The sequence below is a fragment of the Falco biarmicus genome, chromosome 6, assembly GCF_023638135.1.
Source record: "Falco biarmicus isolate bFalBia1 chromosome 6, bFalBia1.pri, whole genome shotgun sequence".
NCBI classification, from domain to species: domain Eukaryota; kingdom Metazoa; phylum Chordata; class Aves; order Falconiformes; family Falconidae; genus Falco; species Falco biarmicus.
In genome coordinates, this window is record NC_079293.1 from 90,257,162 (window position 1) to 90,284,790 (window position 27,629).

The 27,629-nt window shown below is 42.5% G+C and overlaps 2 protein-coding genes across 14 annotated transcripts in view; both read right to left on the reverse strand.

The window, feature by feature from the left end:
- Nucleotides 1–17,182, reverse strand: part of SHLD1 (shieldin complex subunit 1) — a 32,974-nt gene extending 15,792 nt beyond the window's left edge. The window contains exon 1 of the mRNA XM_056342596.1: nucleotides 17,165–17,182. The gene's annotated coding sequence lies outside the window, so the exon portion shown is untranslated. The remainder of the gene's footprint in view (nucleotides 1–17,164) is intronic.
- The window catches only part of CHGB (chromogranin B), a 112,066-nt gene that overhangs the window by 38,473 nt on the left and 45,964 nt on the right, over nucleotides 1–27,629 (reverse strand). The gene's annotated exons all lie outside the window — the stretch shown is intronic.

Consider the following 27,629-nt stretch of genomic DNA (forward strand, 5'->3'; position numbering starts at 1 on the left):
GAGAAACAGTTCTGTCTGCCTGATTTTCATTGCTTAAGATTGGTAAAGAATTTTACAAAGCAGAACTCGGTTTTGTATTTTATGGTACCTGAATGAGCTTTGTTTTATTTACATTGCACAGCTAAAGCAAATGGTCGTTGTTCCCTTTCATACTTCTTTCCTGCCTAAAAATTACAAATTCCTGCCTTATCTGTTCTCCTTTTTCCAGCTGACTCTATACAGAGTCAGGTCTTCACTAACTCTTAGCTTTCTGACATAATTAGAATTTCCCAAAGAACCCTAATTAACTGCAAGGGAAGGAATTTTTATTCAGCCCCTGGGTCCAGTTACTAGCTAGTTAACTCCAGAATTTGGAGAAGGATTTGCTATGCCCACCTCTTCAGATATGAGCTGAGAAAGTCCCCTGGGAACCTGAGTCATCCAAGGAGACCTCTTGAAGAGAAGAGGGACTGATGAAAGACAACATTCTGCATAGTTCTAAGGGAAAAATCCTTCCTGTTTCTGGCAAGACGCACAAAAGAAAGATACTGTACTTTTAGACATTGTGCAGATGTTGTCATGCAGAAGCTGTGATGATGTGTGAGCTGTGTGATGTGATGAAGCTGTGAGCTCAAATTAAAAGAGGACTTCAACATCTATCTGGATGACAATTAGTGAACATAGACAAGTCTAACAAAAAAAAAAAATCATATCTGTAAGAATTATTAAATCCTATTCTTTGGGGCTTTAACAAATCCTCTGCTAGAGGTAAGAATGGGGCCCAACAGGCAGCACATTGTATGCTGCAAACACCCATTCTGGAGGATGGGGATAAAATAAAGAGAGGGAAACTGCCTCTTGCTCTGAAATATTCAGTAATGACCACTGCCAATAACAGGAAGCAACTCAAGATTACAAGTATTACTGAGTAAGACAATATCACTGTATTTGCAAGTATTAAAAAGAAAACAAAACCCAAAGCAATATCCTTTCCTGATATATTAAATACTTTGCCTTTCATTCAGAATCACACATTTTCAGTACTCAGGAGGACTGACAATCCTCAGCTGATGCCCCTGGCAAGAACAGGAATAAGCAGACAGCTCTCACTGGAGATCAACAGTTTAAGTTTCAACATCAGTTTACAAAAATTCTACCTTCTGCATCTCCTTGCAAAGTGACATGCCTGACAGCTTGCTTGGAAAAAAGAGAATATGATGCTATTCATACAGCTAAAATAGAAGAGGAAGAGCCTGTCTTGACAGTATTTCTTTAATGAGAACAGACTAGAAGACCAAAACATTACATAAAATCTAGCAAGAGATTCACTTTATTTACAGATCGTGTGAACCTGGAAAAGAGGAAGCTGCTTTCCCTTGTCATTATAGCACCTGACAGTTCAATTCATTACAATGTTGGCACCCAAAAACATACACACAGTCTACATTGCAGATTCACATGCATTTCATCTCTACTGCCAACCACCTATGCACAGCTGTGGACACAAGTGACATGAGAATTATAGGCAGGAAGGCAGTTTCTAAACCAAGAAAATACTGCAAAGCAAGGTATTTTTTAAGCACCCTGCTTGAACTGCAGGTAAAATCATACCACTTGTAAATATTTTTTGGACCGAGAGTTATGACCTATAATACTACAATATCTGTGATACTACAAATACTATAATACATGGCCATCTTCATGGGAGGTCCTGCACTTGGAGGCCTGAATTGTGCTGTGGAATTGATGCCTGGGTACTACAGGGCATCTACTGTAAAACAGCTGCTGTGGGGAACAGAAAATGTTTTAAAAACTATGGAGGTTGAAAATTGAGTCAAATAAGGCAGATTAACTGTAGAATGACAGAATGGTTTGGGTTGGAAGGGACCCCAAAGACCCCCCAGTTCCAGCCCCCTGCCACGGGCAGGGTCACCTCCCCCCAGCCCAGGCTGCTCCCAGCCCCGTCCAGCCTGGCCTTGGCCACTGCCAGGGATGGGGCACCCTCAGCTGCCCTGGGCAGCCTGGCCCAGCGCCTCGCCGCCCTCACAGTAAGGAATTTCTTCTTAGTATCCAATTTAAATCTCCCCTCTTTCAGTTTAAAGCCAGTACCCCTTGCCCTGTCACTACACGCCCTTGCAAAAAGTGCCTCTCCAAAGGGGTGAAGGCTGACTTAAATTTAACTTCCTCCTGATTCTTTACCCCCTCCAACTTGCATACCCGTGTGTCTCAGTCAAATGCATCTATGTGAGTTTGTTCAACTTTCTACCAACTTATTATTTAGGTTCATATCCCAAATCAGTGGATTGGTTTTCAGAAGTGCTGAATACACAGATGCTCACACCAAATTTAAAAGAAGCCATTGAGATTTTAGATGGCATTGTCTTCATAAAAACTAAGCTTTAACTTCACTAATTCTTCAGCAGCAGATCACTACAAGTTGCACAACAGAAAAACAGGAGAGGTACCTTCTAGTTCTCAGATTTTACGGTCCTGATCTTCTATTTTTGTCTAAGGCCAAAAGCATGAGTGTGGGAATATCACAAGTGAGTGTGGGAATATCACAAGAACTGCTTACAGATGGACTGATTCTCTCTAGATGTGACAGAAATAGCTGAATGTGTGCAGCCTGTCCCTCTTCAGATCAAAACTCTTTACCTCCAGCCAGGACTGATCTTTTTCCCTAAGAACAACAAAGGAACACTTTCTGAGGTCATTTCCTGCATTTACTTGCAAGAAGATGATTTTAAAACCACTCTTTGTTTCTGTCGTGCTCCTGAAAATATGCTGCATGTCAGACAAGCATGGAAAGCCTTGCATGTCTTTTAGAACGAGGAGTAGGGGAAAAACCCACAAAGAAATAATTTTAAAAAGCACAGGCAAATTGCAGGTACAAAGGTAAAAGAAAATTCTACCGATACTCTGGTGAAGATATGAAGGTTGAGGGAGGCATTTTCCCAGTCCTCCCGCAGGCCTGATGTGGCTGTACACGTTGAACAGGCTGTGCAGACATACTGAGTTTGGAGTCCCTTGGCATACGAAGAGCAGACCTATGCCTCTGTCCTCTCCCCAGCCCTGCCATGTGAGATGTGGAATCACACAGCTCGAGGCTGGTTTTTTCTGTGTCGTCAGAGGAAGCTTGACCATCAGATATTGATCAAAAATGAAAAATGAGACTCAAACATAAGTATGGAAGCAAGATATCAGTCTCAACCTATCAGCCTTCCACAGGCTAATAAATGAAATATGCTCATACTGAAGAAATCAAAGTCAAGATATATCAAACAGTCACCAAGGAAATTTTCAAGAGACAGAAAATAAAATTTCAACAGAATACAATGAAAAGCAAGCAAGATACACAAGTTTAATAACTTGGAGGTATTTTTTCATCACTAGTCTGTGGCACTGTGGCTTGCCACTTTAAAAGTACACCTGAATAAACATTTGAGCCATCTAGTTTTGCTGCAGTATTATTTGAAGTCAAGTAAAGAGTTCTTAGTATTACTGGACCAAAGCAACAGGCGTATTTATAGACCATTCACAAATGCTGGAGGCTTGAGAACCACAAGGGCTTTTTCTTAATGATCTACATGCTGTTTTGGGAATCACTGAAAATCTCTTCCATCAGAACCAGCTTAATAGAAAATTAGGTTTTGAACAGAAGTGTTTTGCCATTTAATCACTCAGTTTTCTGCAGGAATTGCTGTGTTGTTAATAAACCAAGCACCTGAAAACTGAAACCAGAAATGGTCATCACATAAGAATTGCATAGGGAGTGAGTCGTCAGACCCTTAATGGGCTGCACTCACCTACCAAAATTTTCTCAGGTGGTGTCATGGCTGTGGGACTCTATACCTCTGAATGGACTACAAAAATCTGAAGGGCAGAGCAGAAGGGAGAAAGGAGAAAGTCATTAAGAAGGAGTATAACTTTAAAAGCCAAAAAAGAAAAAAATCACTGAGCAAGCAATGAGAGCAGTCCCCATTCCTATCTCCTCACTTTGTCCTCTCAGCCAGTCACGAGAAAGGCTTGGCAATACAGGCATTTCCCTGCTATAACTCAGCTTTGCCCTCAAAGGCCAAACAGTAAAAGGTTTCAGTCACTCAAGATTCATTTGCAACCCTCTAGCTGGCTGCATAGCCTATTAGTCCTGCTTTTAAAGAAAATTTCTTAGCAATGAGCAGATCTGCGTGTACTCAAACCTCTCAGTTCTGCTCCAAACCAAACATTCCACCTGAATTACTACCAGACACAACTCAGGGTAAACTACAAAGGTCAGCAAGAGCCCAAATCCTGTTTAAAAAGCAAACAAAATAAAACTCCATGTTGCCCATTCCATATTATTACCCCACAGCTATTCTGCCCCAGGAGGCTGCACAGACTTCATCAGGTAACAGCCTGGTGCTGCGTGTGAGCCACTTGCTTGGACAGTTTTTCAGTAACACCTTCAACTAGTGACGAACTGTGGTTAGTGACAGTTACTGCAACCACGTAATGCTTGTTCACCACACTTCTATGACACAGATGTTTTTACGCCACAAGAGGTATTATGATCTTGCATTTCCACACATAGCTTGAAAACATGATGTTCACATATACTTGTGAACAGAAAACTAATTCCTGCAAAACAAGACAAATGAAAAGACAGATAAGCCAGAGTCCGTTAGAGCAATTCACATGTTCCTTTATTAAAAGAAACATTTTTCACCCACTTTAGGCCACAAGACTGCCTAACTGGAAATACCTACTTCATTCAAAAATTATCACACAAGTAGAAAGGTAAGGAGAAATATAAAACTCCTAAAAACACAGGAGCATTAGGGCTTATTGCAGGGATCTGTGAACACTGTAATGTGTGTTTTTCATAACCCATCTCATATTTGTATGTGTAAATATCTGCACCATTTACAAACAGTAAAGACCAATACCCTAACTATTCTTCAAGGTGATGTGACAGCATTCGCATGACTTTCAACAGAGTAGTGAGATGAATTATGATCATGCTTGTTCAGAATTTGTTCTCTGAATATGGGCTAGAGACACTATAGAGACAGACACCCAGATACTAGGAAACACCAGTAAGTTCAGAATTTGTATCTTACTGATCAGACTCTCAAAATTGCCTGGCTCTTTTTTTCAAATGTGAAACAACCAATGTTACATTTAGCAATTCCCACTGCTGTTTTGTCATTGGAATGAGAACACAGGTCTCCACGTGCAACTGCTTCTCTCTCCAAAACAGTATCAGAGGGGAACAAAAAAGACAAGAAATAAAAATTATGAAAATAAACATGAGTAAAGCTGAACAAACGGCCAATCAATAGATAAAAGACAGTGGTTTTGAATCTGGACAACTAGGGGCTGCAGCGTAGGTGCTAAATGCATAAAAATTACATTCCTAAAAACAACATACAAACTAAACCAAATCCAGTTCCCTGGGCATGCAACCAGCTTTCTGCACCAGGAATCCCCAGTCAGATGGGTTTAAACGTATCCTTGGACTAGTGATGGGGATTCTTTAAGGAACAACAGTAATTCAATATGGTGGCCTTGCTCAAAGTTGGGGTTTTTTTTGACTCTGATCTCAACCAGTAAAGATACCTCAGCATCTTGCTTTTGGATATAAATTTTAAAGAGCAGGGGGAAGGACAGCATGCCTGTGAATATTGTTCTACTTATTGAGAAAGGCTTGCTGGCCCATGTGAAAAAATAATATGAAAAAGAGAACATGTTTTGGAATGAGTCTACACTGAAATGGAAGGCAGAGGTGTATATAAATCAAACCCCATCAGGGTGGTATTTAGCTACTTTTAATACTCTCGGAGTAAGTTAACTAGACAAGGTGAAAAACCATTATGAAGTGGAATGTCTCACTGAAACATGGGGCAAAATTGCTACAGAAGCCTGAAAACTTGGTTTAATTAACAAAAATAGCTTTAAATCCATGGAGCTCATAATCCCTAGGTATGCAGCCCCAAACCAGCCCCTGAAATCATGCAGGGAGTGTCTGGGAGTAGGTAAGTTTTCCAGACCCACATGCACAGCCTGAATCCCTGAACCACCTCTCAGTGACAGAGGAAGGAGGGTTGGTGTCACCTAAAAATTTTGCATGATAGGACTGGGCAAGTATTGCTGGACAATTTCAGATTTTGCTACTTGTAGTCAAATTATAATGTGGCTAAAATTAATACAGAGAATTGAAGATAATTTTGATCAAATTGTGAAACTCACTCATTCCAGCAGTGGAAACATCTGCCAACTTCAGCTATCAAATGTCATTTTCAGACAAGTGTTCAAACAATGGAAGTTCACACATATTTTGGAGTAACATTTCCTCTTCTTTTAAAAATGTCAGTGAATTAATGACAGGTAACGACTGATTAGCACTCCTGGAAAATATTAATGCAAGCATAATTAATAATACTAATCATATTAACAAAGCCATTCAATTATTAAAAGGAAAAGGCAAGTATTTAATGTAATGAATACCTTAATAGTGGACATTTTTATCCAGTGGTGAAACTGGAGATGTATGATATAGAACCTTAACAGTGAAGGTAGATTCTATTTTTCAGGTAAAACGGTAAGTTTACCACTACTAATTTCCCATGGCTAGGCCAGAGATATTCCTGACAGCTGTGTTCCAGGACAAGCTAAAGTCTCCTGGCTCTTATTTGAGATTGGTTGGTGGCATGGGATTTGACAGTCCAGATAATTTAGCTGATCATACATTTGAGTAATTTTCTTTTAATTTTTTTGACCCCAAAAAATTATGATCAGCTTAAGATGCTTGTTTTAAAGCACCTAAAGAAAACATAATTTAAACAGACTGGATTCTGTGATTGTAGTAAATACATCTGGTTTATTTATAAATAAAGCAGGGAATTCTGAAACAAAGACTTCAGTGAATATTTTTGGCTCAAGTTTTGGGATTGGTCTTCAAAGAGTACTTAATAGTGTTTCTTTAGATCAAATGTGGACAATTTGCATTCCAGTACCTTGACAACCTGCTTCCTTAATCTCTTTCATTTCCTCATAAGCCTTCCGCAAAGCCTCAGTACCTTTGTAAGGGAGGATACTTCTGCAGAGTATATAGACACTTGTGCCTCTTAAAGAAGGTGTAGCTACAGATACAAAAGCATACCAGAAAATGCTCATATCCAGGAATGACCTGGACTTGAACATCATTAACTTATAAATAAGGTGGCTAGGTGCATTTCCTGTTAATCAAATTAAGTTAGGTACACCTGTCAGAAAATTGACATTTAGGGGATTCTCAGCTCTGAAGTTTGAAAACCTCTATGATCATAGCACTAGAGTCCTTAATTTCTTCCCCTCTACAAACAAATCCACTTTCCACTTCCATGTTCTTCCACTTCCTCTTGGTCACATTCACTGCTGAAGGTTAACTGTGACTCTTTAAGACAACAGGAGATGTATCTGATGCTTTCTTTAGCTGGGAAAATGTTTAATGCATTAAGAGCACAAAAAGGCTGGTGTCCTTGAGTGAGCAATTGAATCGGGATAAAATAAAGGTCACTGAGAATTAAAATAAAACAAACATTTGTCTGCACTGAGGTTCAGTTGTGCCCTTAAAGCCCCCGCCCCCCCCCCCCCCCCCCCCCGTAGCAATTGTCACCCATACTTTGTAATAAAAAAATATGAGGCCAGTCTGCTGCAGCACAGACTTTTGAGAGATCAAGTTATTCAAACAGAAGTGGAGACAAAAGGTGCATTTCAGTGACAGCAGCACTGGTGCTCTAATGCCAACATAAAAGCACAAGCAGATCACAAGGAGCAAACAAAATGAAATCATCCTGAACAAGGTATGCAAGGTTAATTATAGGGTGTGATCCTGTTCTTTTTAAACACAACTGCACCATCAATGCTATGCACTAGAGTTCAAAGGATCCTGAGTTTTTTTTTCTTTTTCTTTTTTGTTTTTTTTTTTAGCCTCCAGCACAACCATGATGGCTTATTCATTGTCCCGCCAAGCCATGAGGAAAAGGAGGCACATGTACAGTTATTTAAATCTGTTCCTGATCAAATCACTGACACTACAGGGACCACAGACTCAATCTGAAGACAGCAAAGGATGGTCTGTCCTGGAGGAGCAGGGATTGTGCAAAGCAGGAGGAAAGATGTAAGATGTTTGGCACCTTGCAGAGAGGCATGGCAGGAATGATGGCATCAGCCCATGCTGCCTCCTTTCAAACCCTCACTCTTTGTGGCAGTGTTCACACTGTGTGGTCAACTACACGATGAGCATTCCCATGGTTAAGGCCGCACATGCATGTGAGGTGCAATGCTTGCCTGGTGCAGGCTCCAGGGGAGCCTTCGGAGCAGAAAATAGGTTCATCACAGCACTGTCCGTGTGCTCCCTGGCAGCTGCGATCCCAGGGAGGAAGCAGGCACTACTGCTCTGGACCCTCAGGGAAGCGGCACTCTCTCTCCAGGGCTGCAGCTGTCTACGCTGCACAAGTCATTTCAGCATGGAGGGGTGGGATTTATCCCCCTGGGAAACCACAGAGTGATGCTGAGCCATATTGATAGACTTTGCAAAACACACTGAGGAAAATCTCTATTGGAAATCCCAGAGTAGAAGTCCCCTGGGAGTTTCAGATGTGCTTCTAGAAATTAGGTGCCATTGTCAGCAGCTGCTTCCTGATGTCCACTGCCTGTCTCAGTGGGGTCCCGTCCACACTGCACAAGTGTCTCACCCTGTTTGAGAGATCAGACTCCCAACACAGGTCTTCACAAATTACAACCAAGGTAGTAGCAGTCTGTGTTTTCTTAACTACATTATAAATTTTTTCCTCATGTTGCAGAAAATTAATTTTAAGAAAATTTGAAATAAATGCAAATAATGACAGTTGTTACGTTTGTACAAAAAGCCCTAAGCTTTTCAAATGCAATTTATGTGAAAAGAGACAAAAGGATTTTGAACTCTAGTGAAAAACAGCCCAAGGAAAAAAAAGTGATTGAAAAGAAATCACATCCTGGCTACAGGTAAATTGCATTACAGACAGCTTGTTGTCCAACAGGAACACTTTGGACTGTGATACACATCAAATCTAATTACCCTTAAAAATCAGAGAATCTGTAAGTTTACCTAAAAAATAGGAATGAGCTTTTAATTGTTTTCACTGCAGACACAAACAGAAGACACTGATTAACTTACTGGGCTCAAGAGAGGTAATTATTTTGCAGCAGATGCATCTGTAAGAGCAATTCTGTGACAGCTCCAGATTTAATCTGCCTTTGTTTTATGAAGACCATCTGCACAAATTATTTTTTCCCCTAGATTTCAGGTTTTGAGATGAACTGCTCAGACAGAATGCAAAACTCAATTACAGCTCAGTATCAGGACCTGCTGATGCTAGAGACACATGCTACAGACTAAGTCTAATGAAAGCTCCCTAGCTGGGAACAGTTTAATTTCCTTTAAAAATAAACAACCACAGTCCCGAGTTTTGTAAAAATATTAAAAAGTCAGAAAACAGATGAACAGATTACTGAGCACATATGAAAGGGAGAATATTTTAATATTTTCTTGCTTGGGAACAAGCTAAGATGCATTTTAATAAAATACTGTTACAGCTAACGTGCTGTTTCATTCTGCAGTATTACCCAAAGAGCTTAGCAACTAGGTAACAATATTCTGTTATACTCTAAATCCACAGACTTGAGAAAGTGTTTAACAAGAGATGCCAACGTCTTCATATAAAGTTCAGCATTTTCCAGACCACCACAGACTGTAGCACTGATATCCTCCTCTTTGCATGCTCAGGGGTACCAGGGGAGGAGGAAAGTGTAGTATCATGACACAGTAGGTGTGGATCAGTGCAGACACTCGTGGCACTACCCCAGCCCATCCAAACCGGGGTCTCAAGTGTTTTCCCAGCAGCCAATAGATTTCACAGTGCTCCCACACTGGCCACCTTGGCAGTGGAACTGGGCTGGGGGCTTTTTCTGCTAAGAGCAAAGCAGACAGCACTGAAGAGCTGGCAGTCAAAGAGATGGGGAGACGCAGGGGCCAGCACAAAGTAAGGCCACAAGTTAAGTCACCAGACAGGGCTGCAAACTCGAGCCTCTAAAATACTGCCCTGAGCTACCCCCCAGGATCACCAGCCTCACAAACTATTCAACTGAAATGGCTGGCTGCAACCCAGCACATCAGCTCACTGCCACACTCCTGCATCACCTGGCAGAGCCCTTACTCCCCTCAGATTTGCTGCCCCTGACCTGGACCGTGCTAAAATATTCCTGTTCTCAGGGTATTCCATGCTGCATTTCACATGGAGCAACACTGTGCCCCAGCTCACCGGCATCTGTTTTATGATGGGCTATTAGACCAACTCAGGGTTATCTGGCTGGCTTTGGCACTGGGCAGACCCACAAGCAACTTCAAGTCCCCAAGGTGCAGGGAGCACACCAGCCACAACCCAAGGGACTGGCCATAGGGTCAGCACAAGAGTTGACTATGAAGAAAAAAGCCTTAGCAAGCAGAATTACAACCAAATTCTCCAAAAAAGCAGAGGAATCTTTTGGACAGCTTCCCCACAGAAACTTTTATCCAAAACCTATTTGCCCTCACCATTATTTTAAAGGTAAGGTCCAAGGTTCAAGGCAGGGCACATGGGTTTCAGCCCTTTTGACAAACAAAAGCATTAGCTGTGTGTGACCACCCTACCCAAATGCATTAGTGGCGGCTTCTGAGAAACTAGTCACCTCCCAGGCAAGGCCTGAATTCTTCTCCAAGCGCCCATACCCATGCCCCTCCACCACCACTTGTCTGCTGTGCATTTAGTGCCTGGAACTTCACACAGATAGGAACAGGGCAGTAGGTTTTATTTATTCAAATTAATCCACTGAATGAGCTACACCATCCATGCCAAGTCTTCTCTGATGGGCACTGAGCAGTATGATTTGAGGAGACCATCCACGGAGTAAGACACCATACAAAATTAAGCAATCAGTACTCGCTTCCATGCTCTCTTCTGGATGCACATGCTCTGCAGAGTGCTGCATGCAGTATGTCATCCAGCCCCCAGAGTGTCCTTTGTATCAAGGTATAACTAAGGTACAACAGATGGTTTATTGCACCTCCTTTGTCTTAGTTTTTTGCCTTTCAGCAGGACTTAATGTGCACCAAAGCACATTTGGGACAGTGATATTTTTCAAAGACCACACTGAGCTTTAGGGAATATTCACATGAACGTTAATGAAACTAGAGATGTTCCTGCAAACACTCCCAGAGGAAAAACAAAGATGGTTTTGGCCAAAGTGTTATAGAAAAGGACAAAGCAAGAGTTAAATCAGCAGTCACATAGATGATGTTCTAACAGATGGAGAACGGAGAACATTAACCTCTTCTCCAGGTTGCTAAAAGCAGCAAGAAGAGGCAGGGACAACTACATGAAAATTTTAGTGAGTTATCACCAACCAGACTTAATTCTAGATACCATTTAAGTTCCAGAAGTAGTTTAGTTCTTGCCTAATTGATTATGTTCTGCAATAACATGTAGTAACAATATCTGGCAAGACCAAGACGCATGCTGACCCATGGTTGTGGCCCAACCGTGAGGAGAGGAAATGGAGACCAAAGGGTGCTGCTTGGCATACCGTCTCCTTTCCCATTTTGGTTCCTCTCACTGTCACAGCCTTACTACCAAAGCAACCTGCCACAGGTAAGGACAATACGCCCTTCCAGGTGCAGTATTCCACAAGAACTGCACTCTAAGTAAAGTGCCCTAGGCAGAGTGGCATCTGGAGTATTGAGTTGATAATTGGTATATTCCTGTTCCCAATAACATGCACTTTATAGTCCTTACAGTGTTTATTCTCACAGCATTACTCCTCCTTGTGCAGGCAGGAAAGGCACAGAGAGGGAAAGTCTGGCAGGTGCTGTATGCGGCAGTAAGCCATCCAAGCAGAGCAGTGGCGTGCCTGCCAGTGGTCACCCAAAGCTCGAGTCCTTGTCTGGTCCCTGCACCCCTGAAGATGGGCTCTGCTTCCGCTTCATTTCCGCCTCCTTTCTTTCAGCACAGCTGGAAACACAGTATCAGAGCCAAGGTACAGGAGTATTCAGGCCATTTCTGTTGCTTATTCATTAGTCACTAAGGGAAGAGCAGTTAGGGATACTATGGTGACCAGAAGAGAATTAAAATTAATGAGAACATATTAGTTCCTCTGAGAGGAGTAGAAACAACTGTTTTCAAATTGGAAGTAAACAGTGTTTTGCAAAAGGAAAATCCCAGACACATTATCAGATGTAACAGCTTCCAAAACAGCAGTGAAGCCTGCTTACTTTCTCATGCAATAATCAAGGGAGGGAATCAGATTCCTGCAACAAGCCAGTAATTTGCTGGCTGAGAAAAGCTATGGAGGTCTGTTTGAGACGTGAGGAGAAAGGAAGGGCCCAGCCACTGCCTGGCAGGGCTTCAAAGAGCTTGGAAGATGCAGAGTAAATCCCATGCACTGAGGCTGCTGAACCAAACCAAGCTTCCTGTCTTCTCTCAAATTTGGCCACCCCACTATTCTGGGATCACTCCAGTCTTACTAATACCTACTTCAAGATCCCACAGGAATGAAGATGAGCAGGAGACACATACAATTATAATATTTCGAAGGGGACCAAATTTGCTGCTAGCTGCAGCAGTACCTTTCCATGGCTTAGCTGCAAAGAGGCTTTGGCTAAGTCTGATGACTACACATTCATTTAGTACCAGTCTGGAGAGGCAAATTCTGGTTTTAGTGCATAGCTGAGAAAAGGTGAACTGGCAGGAGAGACTCCTGCCAGATCCTTTCAGGAAGATTTCCTTCTGAAATCATCTTATTCTTCAGAAGTGGTTAGCCTGGTTTGTTCTCCATTTCTTAACAGGAGGATCAAGAGTGGGGAAACCATTGCTATGAGCCCAGAAAGCACAGGCTGCAACACTTCAACACAACCGCAGTTAGACATTGGCATCTAGAAACAGCAGCATGGTTTTGTTCTGCGCTACAGTGAGGTAGATTTTGGCAAACAAAGGATTGTACAAAACAGGTTACTAGTCTGAAGTACTAAAACCAGCCACAGGCACTTTTTAAAGGTAGAGTATTGATTGAAAGATACCATTAGGTTTTATATCACCTCCTTCTAAGATCAGCCTTTCAACATGCTGAGGAGACAGCAGTCAGCTAATCCATAATGGAACAGAAAGGTTCATCTACAAATATTTAACTGCTAGGTATTGGTAATACAAGATAAATCATGAATAATTTAAATGAATAAATATTTTGTGCCTGAATGAGGGAACAACAAAGGCAAAACCCTGTGTGAAGAATGCCATTTGCCAACAAGGCATGTTCACCCTCTTTCGCCACATGGTTTAACTCATCCTGGTGGGTATGTATTTCGTATCTGCTAATTATGGAGCATGAAGCTTACATTCTGAGTATCAGATCCAACTTTCAACCCCATTCTTGCTTTCCTCTGCAAAATTATGATTCCTTTTCTTTCTCGTAAGAGAAAAAACCTCAGAGTTAGATCCTCATCAGGAATAAATTAGTGTCTCCATTAACTATCAGCGGATTGTTGAAAGCTAACAGCAATACATAATTTCTTAACAATGCAAAAATATTTCCCTTTACATTCCAGGGTTGCTGGGCTGAAGAATACTAATATTTCCTCACATTCAATCTAACACAGGAATGAAACCCGCTGGCACAAACTCAGTGACTCAGCCGCTGGAGCTACCTTCACTTCTGGAATGCTGCCACAGGCTCTGCAGATGATTCACATGCGCACACATGCTATTAGACAAGTGCCTCATATAAAATAATAATTAGCAGCAATAACAAACATCCTACCACAAAGCACTTGGTACAGCATGAAATGGATTTTCTCAAGTTATTTTATTTTGCATCTTCTGCTGCCTTCATTATAGTTTAATTAAAACTGCATCAGGAGAAAAATTAACCTAGGAATAACCTCATTAGACATCCAGAGAAGCAGCAATGTAGAGCAATGTTAAATTCAGCTGGGACTGCAGATGGTAGCTCTGTAAATCAGGTTCTGCTTCAATCCAGCATTTCCACCCCTTCAAGAAATCGGTACTGAATTATAAGATACCACAAAACCGATCTCACTTGTGCTGCGCCATGACCAGAAGCAAAGATGACTTATTTCTCTGCAGTCTTTATAGATTGTAAGTGCTTAAATCATTACATTCAGAATAAGTTTGTTTTATGAACAGTAGAGAAGGACTTGGGGCTAGGTACTGGGTCAGCATCTTAAAGGTGAGTATTCCTTAGGTCTATACAAGTTACTGTATTTTTGATGTACAATATCTGTGTGTTACCCATTAACAATGTAAAATACCACTGTAAAATTTATTCGTGCACAAATATAACCTATATGAACCAAAAAAAATTTGTCCCCTCCTCCAACTCTGCATTGCCTGCTTCTCTATCCCAACAACCACCTCCTGCTTCTGCGTTTGGACAGGTTATCCAAGGATTTATTTTCAAGTAACTACTTAAGAGGTACAGACTACTGAAGGCAAGAGTTGTATACATTAAAGCATTGCTGTCAGCTTTGCCACCCATGCAAGCCCCATCCAAGCACAGAAACCTGCCCTTTAACAGCTAAACAGCAATTACAGCTATAAATCCGATCATTTGATCTAGCACATTCCAATCAAATCTGTTGTTATCTCAAACCCTTCGAGCCCCATGCTGGGTGCCAAAAAAGGCTGTTGTGGTTTAGCACTGGCCAGCAACTAAGCACCACACAGTTGCTTGCTCGCTTCCTCCCAGGTGGGATGGGGGAGAGAATCAGAAGAGTAAAAGTGAGAAAACTCGTGGGCTGAGATAAAGACACTTCAGCAGGTAAAGCAAAAGCTGCGTGTGCAAGCAAAGCAAACCAAGGAATTCATTCACTACTTCCCGTGGGCAGGCAGGTGCTCAGCCACCCCCAGGACAGCAGGGCTCCAGCGCGCGTAACGGGGACTTGGGCAGACAAACACCATCGCTCTGAACTTCCTCCCCTTCCTTCTTCCCCCAGCTCCATACAGAGCATGATGCCATATGGTATGGAACACCCCTCGGGTCAGTGGGGTCAGCTGTCCTGTCTGTGTCCCCTCCCAGCTCCTTGTGCCCCCCAGCCTGCTCCCTGGTGGAGCGGGGTGAGGGGCAGAAAAGCCCTTGGCTCTGTGTAAGGGATGCTCAGCAGTAAGGAAAACATCCCTGTTATCAACACTCTTTTCAGCACAAATCCAAAACATCGCCCCATACCAGCTGCTGTGAAGAAATTAACTCCATCCTAGCCAAAACCAGCACAACACATTAAAACACTGGTCTCACTCTTTTCTAAAGGGGAAAGGAAGGAGGTGTCGGGCAGGATCAGACCAGAAGCATACTTGGTCTAGTATGGCCCCTCCACTTGTGGTCTGTTCTAGGTGGCAACAGGGAAATATAGTAATGGAGATATATAGGTGTGATCTGACACTTGAAATTAGGCAGTGATTAGTACGAGCCCTGAAACACCGCCCCATGTATCCAATATCTCAGCAATGCTTGTGTCAGCAAGAACTATCGGCTTAGCTTGTTCTCATTACCCAAATCAGTGCATAATCCCCTTTCTTAATACCGCTAAGCTCTCAGCCTCAATAATTTCCTGCAGCACTGAGTTTTATACTCTTATTACCTGCTGTGTAAAGAAATGCTTGACTTTGATACTACCACCTTTCCTTTTCCTCATCTTCCAACACGTACAGAACCAACATTCAGATTCCTCTCTACATCATCATTATTTTCTGGATTTAACTTTAAAAAAAAAAAATAAATACCAAGTTTTGCATAATTCTTTGAGATAGAAGTACACATATAAAATGGACCACTGTGGAAGTATCAAAGTCCCTGTTCATCTATAAGACATTATAGCCCACTTGTCTGCTTTCCTATGCTTACTCTTTTCTGGTTCATTTCATCTTTTCAGACTGTAAAACCCCCAATTTTTCCTGTCAGGCTTCACAGCCTGTACAAAGTTGAGACCTCCTTTAGTACTAACACGCATCATATTATTACTTAGAGATGTACAAAATAGTCTGTGGGCATTTATGGAAGGTGGGAATGCAAATGTCTTACTTTCTTGACAAACCAAAGTAACTTTTAGAATAAGACCATCTCTACCACACAGTCAGTGCTATCTTTATAAAATAGTCACCTTGCAAAACTCAAGCCACCACTTGCTTCCACCCCTACCCAGGAACAAACATAAACAGAGCACAGCTAGAAATCCCTCAACATGCTGAAAAGAACAGCAAGCAGCACATAGCACAAAATGTCATTTGCTTGCCAGTGCTCATTACGGCAATAAATAAGCAGCTGCCCATACCCTTCACATATACCCTTAGCGTGGAGGTTTGCTGCAAACACAGAAGCACGGCTCAGCCTGACAGCATTCCATCTGTCTGTGGAGGAGATTTTATAGGAATATATATGTGCATGTGTAAGCCAGCCACAGGGCTCAGCTACTATGAAATTTACATCACACCAAGAAGGAAGAGGGGTGGGGTGAAGGGTTGTTAAACTCATGAAATGAAGGAAGAAATCAAACACAGGAGGGCTCCAGGATAAAACTTAATGTACTATGAGCCACACTGATGCTGAATCACTAGTCTATGCTGTTTTGTTTAGAAAAATATTGTGGATGATGAAAGTGTGCTCTATTTTATACTCTCAGTCTGCTACTAAAGGGTTATGAGTCACTATTTTTTGTGCTTTTACGCTGCAGCCTCATCAGCTGCACACCAATGAGGTCAGCAAAGCGAAACAGAGAAACAGGCAAAAAAATTGAGGCCTGAATTAAAACACACAGAGAACTAATTTAAATTCAGTGCCAGATTCCCCACTTACATCATTTATTTTTTTGATAGATGCCTGAGCTGGGAGGCTTTAGAAATATTTCATCTGGACCCAATCCATGCAGTGTAGTACAAGCCAGATGTTACAGAGGGGAAGCAAGGAGACACTGAGAGCATGTGAATGCAAAGGCAGGTACTAAATAACTACACAAAAAACCAGGAAAAAACTCCACAATGATCCCCACAATCCTGTGATTAATCCAGGCCACATCACTGCAGAGAGCAGGGACCTCCAGCCAGAAGACAGTAATGGCTGTCCAGGCAGTAGCACTATGACCTACCTTGTCACAGAGCGAAGGCGCATCCCCTGAAATGCTCCAGGCACTGGATCCACCATAAGCTCTATTTATGCCCAGGAAACAGGCATCCCTGCCCACAGCCTTCTGCTCAGCTCTTACTCCAAATCTGCCATGGCAAAGTTGGGTGGGAACAAGTTGCATCCTTTCACAGCACTAAGCTGGCCTCTACACTAAGCAGAGTCCTGGGAGCACAGCAAGGAATGCAGCTTCTCATTTCAATGCCACCAGCATCCCTTTTTTTCTCCTCCTTCCTGCCACCAGCCACAGAGGATTCCCTGAGATATGTTTCTCTGTTGCCAATTCACACCAGTACCTAAAGAAGCTTCAAGTCAGGGAATAAATTCAAAAGCAGTAAGAGACCACGGCAATCTGGGCAGATATATCTTGTTTTCTCTTGCTGCACTTCAACGACAACTGTCAGGACAGAGCCTTTTGGGTCCAATAAACTGTAGATCATTTTTATACCATGTAATCACACTGTACGTCTGAAAAAAGGTTTGAATGATAGCGAGGGAAGCGTAGTGAAAGCCACCCAGTGAAAAGGAGGAACTCAGGCTGCACATAAATGATCACTGATGTAAAAGATGCCCAAAAGCATATGAACTTCATACACAGAATTTAGGTCTCTGAGGGTTCTCCAAGGTGTTTTGTGTAACAGGACAGGTGAATCTGACAAATTACAAGGCAAACCCCCTACATTTAGAATCAGACTGGGGCGGGTGGGGGGAAAAGTAAAACTCTTGCTGATAGAATAATGAAGAAACAACCTTCATTATGGTATGAGTTCACTGCTTAGGCCATGGAGGTACTTCATACAGGCTCATACACCTTATCTCAGAGACATTCAGACATCCTCAAGGATAGTGGTATTTCAGCACCCAGTGCTCTGGCACATGTTGCTTACATAAGCTATCCCTGTTAATTGGTAATAAAAACATTCTCTGATTATTTACATAAGCAGCTCCAGGGGGCAGTTTGCTATCTCAGCAGTAACTATGATGAATTACACAAAAGCACCATCAGAGTCAGAGGAACATTCCTGTACAAACATGCTCCAACATGTGGCATGATGCACACCACTGTCTTTCCATGGACTGCACCACAGGGCAAAGCTGCTCAGTGCAAGCAGCGTGGGCAGGTGAAACATGAATGCACCAGTGGCATACACTCAAGAAAATCAAGCAGAGATGAAAGCCACTGCCAGTAAACGAGCATATGTAAAAGAACAAACATGGAAACTCAAGGTTTTAAAGAGACTCCATGAGGAACATTTCTTATTTATCCATTGTATCCTCAAGAGTATCAAATCGCCCTCTAAACTACAAACACTGCTCACAGCTGGACTGGAGGTGATACGCTCCAGAGCACTGATGAAATGTGTAAGCTCAGGGTTTACTGGAAGCTCTGCAGCATCATTACCTGGGTCCTCTGCCTTGAGTACTGCTGCATTTCCAGTCAATGCAGCCATACTGCTTCCCCAAACGCCCATGCTAACCTGGGAGATGACTCCCACACCACCACACTATCAAAGAAATACCCTGGCGGGCTGGGGCAGGATGGCCTCAGCATGGCTTTCCAAACCAATTTGACATTTTTCATTGTTCTGTCCTAGCCAGGCATCCTTCATGATTTAAATTGGGATTTTAAAGCCATTTTCACAGATCTTTACCACCCACACACAAGTGATGGAGCTGACAAGCTGAGACACCAAGCCATGCTCTGCAGACAGCAGGGAAGGGTAACACTGGTTTTACGTAACAAGGTGATCACAGGCATTTCATGTTTTGCCACTTGCTGGCTCCTCAACACATATCTATACATCTTGGGTCATTTTTGCAGTATCTGCACTACAACAAGACCATAATAGCAAGCAGCAAAGAGCAGTTTTATTATACAGGAAAGCAGCCGGTATCTTGAGATCCCCACACAAAAGAATCTAACATTGACGAAAAGATGCCATGAACGGGTAACATGTACGGGTAACAGGAACAGTCACACTTCTATACCAGTTTCCCCACTTATTTCAGTTACTTAAGGATTCATGGCATGTATTTTCATTTTTCTTCAAGAAAAAAAGTATTTTGTGGACATGTTTCAACTGTACAGCAGTTCTTGCACTCCAAAGTGACTGGAAACATTGATGCATACACCAGCATGTTTCACAGCTGGTGTGACTATTATTTTAGCACTTTTGTTATAAAAACGCATACCCTGGCTTACAGGCCTCATGACTGCTTCGTAGCTTCTCCTCTCCAGCTGCAAAGGAAAACTGGAGTTTCCCTGAAATTGTTTTCTGCAGAAGATGCTTCCCTTCCTTAAAAGCAGAACAAAAAATGGGACAAATTTCACCTACAGCAGGGTCTGCAGGAGCTATATAGTCCAACCTCTTTGCACGCCCATTCTCCTCTGAGTTCTTTGCCCCTTGTGTAACTCTCATGTTGTGAATCCTTTAATATAATTAGCTTGATTTCAAAGCTAAAAATACATCCTAGAGATTTGCTGGACTTTGGTTTGATGTTTTCTTTTTTTATAAAAAGGAAACCAAATCTTTTTCTCCATATTAGTAGAGAAGGTGAACTTTTTTTGTCTCTAAAATGTTTCAAACATAGGGCACTCACTGCTCAGACATACATTGAAGTGTGGTTCATAGTATCCTTGTTTAGACATATACTAGCACGAAAAACCCAGCCCAGCATTTACAGAAACACAGCAGTAGAAGAGGGATGGAGCACTTGCTGGATTTCACATCAGGAAGAAGAGATGAAGGGAATCAGACGTTCAGTCTGCAGTGGGGAAGGGGCAGCTCCTAATCCAGCACAAGAGTGGATTTAGAAGGATGCATTCATCTCCGGGACCCACTCTCAGCTGTCACAGCCTCCATACATCAGATCATGGGGCAATCCTATAAAAGCTTTGGTGCTGTGAAGAAGGGTGACTATGAAATCCTCTGCTATGGTTCTCTGAAGAGGGATTCTCAAAGTTGGGACACAACACAGCCAAGTCTGTCTTCCTGCATCACGGCCTTCCTCCAGACTCTGCAAAGAAGCCTGGGAGAAAAAACGGTGTATCCTGATGCACACAAGTGGCACCCAAATCACTGCTACATCAGGAAAGCAGAGCACATTCTCCCAGCTCTCTGCACTTTGCTTAGTGAAATACTTTTTGGATACCTGGATCCAAACAACATGAACACACTAATGAACAGTCACCTCTCAATGGTAAGAAGTAAAGCTATGGAAGGTTATCTAGGAACTCAGCATACAAAAATGCAATTTGTCTGAAAAAGAGGAACGACAATTAAAATGGTAACCCAAGGTGATGGGTAAAGGGAATGCCACCCAGCTCCCACATATAAAAAAATTCTCTCCATCACCGCCATTGCTATCTGTCTTGCCACACCCTTCCAGCCCCACTATTACATCAGTGACTGTTCCTAGAGCTCCTCAGCTTTGAAATAGTGACAAAATGAATCAAAACCTATTAGCCAGAGATTAAACAACAAAACCCATTTTGTACAGGATTCCTGGCCTCTCCCTTAACCTCACAGACAGTTTAATTTCCTCCTTCCCTTTCCTGAATCCTGCACTTTCATTCAACCCATATCCCTTCTATTGGCACTTTAGCACACTTGCACAGAGCCACAATATTGCTCAAGGGAACGGAGTCAGGCAGTGAAGCAGGTGAGGATCTCTGCAAGAGCAGCCTGCGCTTTCAATTCTAATCATGTGAAAGAAATGGCTCCTGCTGCTTGCTCAAAGCCAGCATCCGAGTGAGAAGCAGGTGGTAAAAACAGTCCCTGGGCAATGAGTCAAAACAGGGGATTTATCTCTCTTCTAAAAATCTAATGGAACTTGAAGAATTTCAGCTACAGTTTTGCACTAAAATAACTGTCACAGGAAAATAAGAATCTCTAATCCCCCTCTCCCTGTGACAGGCCAGAGGCTCATATCGTGGCAGGCCATACTCGACTGCTCTGGAGTGTTCCGTAAATCCCTTGCAGCCATACACAGAAGCATGTAAGAGCACCAACACCACTGTGTGAAACTTGTATCATGAGCACTAGTGCATTTTGGAATTGTGCTCTTGAGGGACTAGACAAGGAATGATAATTACCTGCTGAAATATCATCCTAGGCCAAGGCTTCCATGCTGGCTACCCAGAGACATACCAGATGCCATACAGACGGGTTAATAATGCCTTTCCCTGAAGATTCTGGGGCCCAAATAAAGACAATTTATAGACAAATTTGTTTCAGATGGGAGCTTAGTGTAGTGAAGGCAACCACCCTAAGCGGACCTTTGTTTTACAGAAGACTATCAACTTCAGTAAACACTCTGCTCCCTTCAGCAACATCAGTTGACTGCCGACATCTGGCATGCAGTTGCTTCACGACAGATCCACCTCCACTGATGACTCTGAGGGGTGAGGAGCAGAGCTAATGCTTTTGAAAAAGCTGAGTAGGGATACAAAAGAAAGCTCAAAGCACAGAAGAAACTTCACACTACACACACACACACACTAAAAATCTATTTACGGAACAGGGAAGCCCAGGGAAGCACCCATTAAGGAGGAACCCAAAGCAAGGATCAGCTTTTCATGTATTTTGCAGCTTTACAGAGCCAGTAGCATCTGGCTACCCAAAAACACCCCTATCCTGACCTGGCATCAGCCTGCATCTTGGTCACTAAGAATTCCTGATGAGGTCTTGTACTACCGTATACATTCTTATTTGTGCCCATAACATTTAATGGCATCATGGTGGTTACAAATGATGACTGAGAGGCACAGGCTTTATAGAGCCTAAACTTGTCTATCATTCCCCTGTAAAACACATACTTGAATGGTTTCTATTCCCAATCCACAATTTTCCATCTCAAAGGAGTCCACACCCGTACTTCAGAGGATGGAAAATGATTCACAAAGAATTGAACAAAGTCTAGTTCTCTGACATTTATTTACAGGATTTAATTCCTTCTTATTTAAACAGTTAATGCTTGCTAACTGGCCTGGTAAGATAAAACAGCATTGGCACAAGTATGTACAAAATTGCCTCACAGCCACCTTAGGAACAATTACCATAATGACATTACTGCAGCCTGAATTAGATTAGGCCACAGCAGTGGACAAACACTGATAGCTATGATGAGAGGAATAAAAGCCAATATTGGAATGACAGTTAAAGATAAGGAAGAAATGGCCCACAGGGCCTTTTTACAGCACAGCCTCAGGGCAAGGCGAGATTACAAGTGCCCAGTCCCACTGTCTGGCACACTGCTCCACATGCCTGTTATGGGTCCCACTGTCTGGCACTGATGTGCACCCATAGTGTGGCTGTTACTGCCCGCAAACAAACTGGGCCCCTCTCACCAGACACTAGTAAAAGATCAATGATATCTCAAATAGATACATATTGCTTCTATATGCCAAGTGTGCACTTTTTAGAGCTTTATGATACTCTACAGCTAGCAGCCAGACTGCTGTCATCAATGTAAAGTATTCATAGCTGGTAATCTCCAGCAGATGGAGCTTTAAGAAAAGCTACAAATGCATTTGTTAAAATAATGAAATTAGCTATATGGCATCTTGAAAGCAGGCACGAGCTTTTGCGCAGCCTCCTTTTTGAAATGAATGCCAATAACGGTTTGTTATAATGACATTTTATACAGATACACAGATTCCCCTCCTTGCTCAACATTGAGTAAATCCCTGGACTGGCTACTTAAGTAGGATCACATTTATTTTCCTGGACCTGACTCATAGGCCTGTCTGACCTTTTTAAATCACTAAAACACTGTCTTCACATTTTAGTTTTGCCATTTCAAGTCTAAGTCAAACCTTTGAGCCTTATAACCAGGAAGGACTGGAAAACCACCTTTGCAAATACAAGGACTACAAGCACATCAAACATCAAAGGCAGATGCAGAGCAAACATTTCATTGAAAACTATGCCAGAAGGGTTTTGGAAGCGAAGCCAATAAAACCCATGAAGTTTCCTGAAATAAAAGTCCAGCAATAACAGTTGTTTTAGGGATCACGCTGAAGACTTAGCACACAGCACAGGGTGGGAGGACAGCATTTAAGACTTCTAGTTTTTAACTACAGGCTTACAGAGTAAATATTTTCATGCTGTTTCAAGGGCCATCTACTGAAAGGAGCATATACTTTTCGGGACAAAAAGAATGACATTGCCCAGAATGCACAACAGGTAGGTGGCTCTATGTGGACAATGGAGATGGGGCGGGGGGCAGCGGGGAGGGAAACACCACCACAATTTTCACGGAACAGAAGACAAGGCAGTGAAAGTGCAAAAGCAAGGAATATTACAAGGGAAGGAAATAAGAGAACAAGCATGTGAACAGATTGAAGTGACCAGCAAAAGACAACTTTGACTTACCTGCAGGGATCCTAGACTTCTATTACTAGGTAGTAAGAGACCTTTCAAGAGAGCACCTTTTCAAGACCACTGTACTAGCCCAGGCATAGTTCAGTGCCCAGCAAGGAACGACTTCCCCTCCTCCAATACAGGTACCAAATCGGGTAGAAAAAGAAAAAAATCTAGCAAAACAATGCACAAAGAACTAAAAGCAAGGACAGACTGCTCTGTGACATATTTGCAAATGAGAAGCCTGAAGCGTTTAAGAGGAATCTCTATGAACTGAATGGCACCTGAAAAAATACAATAATCCCACAAATTTTTGCTCACAGGAAAACAAAACCTCACTAAAAATCTTTTAGCAATGTAAGGGATGCAGCAGCATACATTCAGTTTGTAAGCCCTGCTACATATAAGCACGTTTGGCAACTCTATATCCAGGCTCTAGATCATATAATGCACCACAGCAACTCTGCATCATCTTGACAACATATGGATTTTACATTAAAAATGGAAAATAATCTAAAGTTATGAGCTACCTCAGAAACATGTCTTATTCTCAATGGTGAACGGGACAAGTGTGTTCTCTGATTTATGGCCTAATGGTTCCATTGGGAGTATTTACTGTTCCTCACTCTGAACCTTGCTTCACCTTCTCTGACTAAACAAGGACTAAATAAACATCTTTCAAAAGTTTAAAACAGGTTCTTTGTACCTAGGTCACAAAACTCCAAGGTGCTGCTGGGCTTTGCTATTACAGAAGGCAGCTAGAGACTACTGTCCTCTGTGTAGTAGACAGCTATGGAGCACAGCATGGTCGCTGCCCCACAGAGATCATCAACCATGCAAATGAGACACACAGAGCCCACAGGTGCAAAAAATACAGACCACAGCAGGGAAAAGCCATGCCCAAGGTAACAGAGCAGACCTACAGCAGTCAGTGTGACTGATTTGACAAGAAAAGGACTGTAAAATGTGGGAAAAGAGCTGAATTTGGCTTTGAACAAACACATTCAGTCTTGCATGTGTGGCATATTTGTTTGCCTCAGCTCATTAACTGGTATAGAAATCCTAGGTATATCATCACCCTTTAAATACATGGCAACATCTTTGCAGAATGGTCATTTCAGAAAAAGAAAAAGACCACTCCTCTGGAAGTCTGGTTCAGACCACACATCTTATCCATTCTTTGCTATCAGATTTCACTTGAACTACATCCTGGGTAAGCAGCTGGCAAACAGCCACATGGTCTCCCCTCTTCCCCATCAGGACTTAACATTAAATACTAGAACACAGATATGTTTTGCTAGCTTGAAGAAATGTATCAATGCAATACACAGAAAAGTTTTCATTCCTGCAGGAAGCCGAAAAGCCAATCCCCTGGACAGTCAGGAGAAGCACAGTCACTCAGATCTTTGCAGGGCTATGCTCTACAGACACAAACCAGCATTAGCTGGCATCAGCCAGGAGCTCTGTGTCAGTCCCTACCTGTAAAAGTTACTGCCAAGTACCAGAAACAAAAACTTCATCTCTGTCATGCTTCATTAGAGTTGGAGAAGCTCTAAGTCCAGCACCACCAACACATGCACACATACAACATTAAAAAGAAATCCCAAACCAGCACCCCCATGACCTGCCACAGATATTTAGTCTGTTGCACTTACTAACAAAAGGTGACTCATTAAGCAATGGCAATTTGTTACAAGGTCAGGCCCACTCCCAAAGTTACCATGCGGATGAGCCACTAGCTCCTAGCTCTACAGCAATCATGCAGCAGTTCCCAGTACGAGGCCACAGCATCCAGTTACAAATTTGACAGGCAACTGCTTAGGACTGTCTCTACAGAGAAAACAAAACTCCTACCAACATTTAGAATAACTTAGAAACATTTAGAAGCTTGGAACGATTTAGAAATCACTTCACCGCGTGAAGTTTGATGTGAGCCTCCCAAATTGGAAACCAACCCATTCTGTTTCTGCCTCTACACAGAGAGGCTGGCAAGGGTTTAACTAGCCTATACACTCAATTAAAAGCAACGAATTAAAGGAAACAACGGTAATGGTCCCTCAAAGTCACCCTGAAATATACAAATACCAACTTCTGTGTTGTGCCAGCACTTTTTAAGGATTCGGAGATAACATGCACAACACGTACTATGCTTCTTTCAATGCTGAAAAGCTTGGTAATTAGATTGGTGGATACAGCTGAAACTGTATGCCTAATGAGAGTGAACCTAGCAAATCCTCTTTTTCTGCGAAAAAAATATGAGCTGGGTAGCAGAAGAAAGCTCAGTCTGAGCAGAATATGCAACTCCAAACAAGTCAATACAAACCCTCAGACTACAGCATGCAGTTGCACTGCACAGTTGTTCCCTAGCACCTCCAAGAGACAAATTACCAAGCTCTCTTACACACAGAACCGCAGAATCCCATCAGACAACTTCAGTGCATAAGCACAACTCCTTCTCTTTGTTACTGAAGCATTTCCTCTGGACTTGATTTCTAATGATCAATGGTTTAGTATGAACTATTCACTTCCACAGAACACAGAGGTACTCTGAAGCATTGAAGTCTGAAAGGCAAGTCACATGTTGCAGTTTTTCCCTTATTAAGTATAGTGCTCTAATTCTTAAAATGGGATTAGTTCTCTTCCTCAGATTGTGAAGAATAAACCACTGTCTTTTTCTCTTCCAGGATTTATTTTTGGGTGTTGCTTTATGTAACACATTCCTGAAAAATTAACTTACAAAAGATGCAAGACCTTCAGCAATTCAGTGGTGCCAAGCAGTGCTGAGTGCTTTATTTTTTGTGTCACGCGGTTTCCCTGTATTCCTCTTATGTAAAATAGCATGCATTTCACTTTGCAGCTTCATTGAATATTCAACACAACTGAGCCACAAAGAGATGCCTGGGAAGGTAATGTTGCCACTCTCACCACAGCCATGCAGTTACCTGACCCAAGGGCCTGCCTATGACTTCAGCAGAGCTGCATAAATTCAAGTCCACTGAGCATCTGCCTCACTGGATCACAACATCTTTACAAAATTATTAGCATTTGGAACAATTCACCTTTTTTTTCCTCTTGAGAAGACTAAAGTATTATGAAAAATCTAGTATTTGGATCATATTTGAGAGTGTACTTGGTTAAAAATCATCAATAAAAAAAAAATACACATTCGCTTGAAAATAGGTGCTTCTTCTCTTTGCATAAGCTAAACAAATAACCTGCCTTGACAAATAACTGGATGTTTATACCAGTATCAGGGACAAAAGAGAAAGCTGCTAAAAACAGAACTTTTGGAAAGGCTGCAAAAAATGACAGTTGCACACAAAAAAAGGTTAATAACCAAGCTTTAAAGAGTCTTTATTTCTGTAACAAAATCAGATACCAGCACAGCTGTAATTCTAACAGGTAGAAGTAGGAAGGCTATTCCCAGACAATAACAAGTAAGAACATCTCAAGTTGGAAGGGACCAACAAGGATCATCGGCTTCAACTCCCTGCTCCTCACAGGACACCTAGAACTAAACCATCTGACTCAGAGCGTCGCCCCAACAATCCTTGAACTCTGTCAGGCTTGGTGCCATGACCACTTCTGTGGGGAGCCTGTTCAGTGACCTACCGCCCTCTCTGTGAAGAACCTTTCCCTAACATCCAGTCTGCACTTCCCCTGACGCAGCTTCATTCCATTCTGTGCCCTGTTGCTGGTCACCAGAGAGAGGAGCTCAGCACTGTCCCCTCCGCAGCCTCCCTTGAGGCAGGTGCAGACCGCGATGAGAGCACCTCTCAGCCTCCTCTTCTCCAAGCTGAAAAAAGTGAACTCAGCTGCTCCGGCTCCGAAGTCTCGCCCTTGAGACCTTTCACCATCCTGGTAACCCTCCTCTGGGCACACTGGAGTGCTTTGATGTCCTTCTTATGCTGAGGCCCCCAAACCTGCACCAACAGTCGAGGTGGGGCCACACCACTGTGGTGCACCCCAGCACACCGCTGGCCCCTTTGGCTGCCAGGGCACACTCCTGACTCACTCAGCTTGCCGTCAGCCCAGAACCCCAGGTCTCCTCCTGTGGGGCTGCTC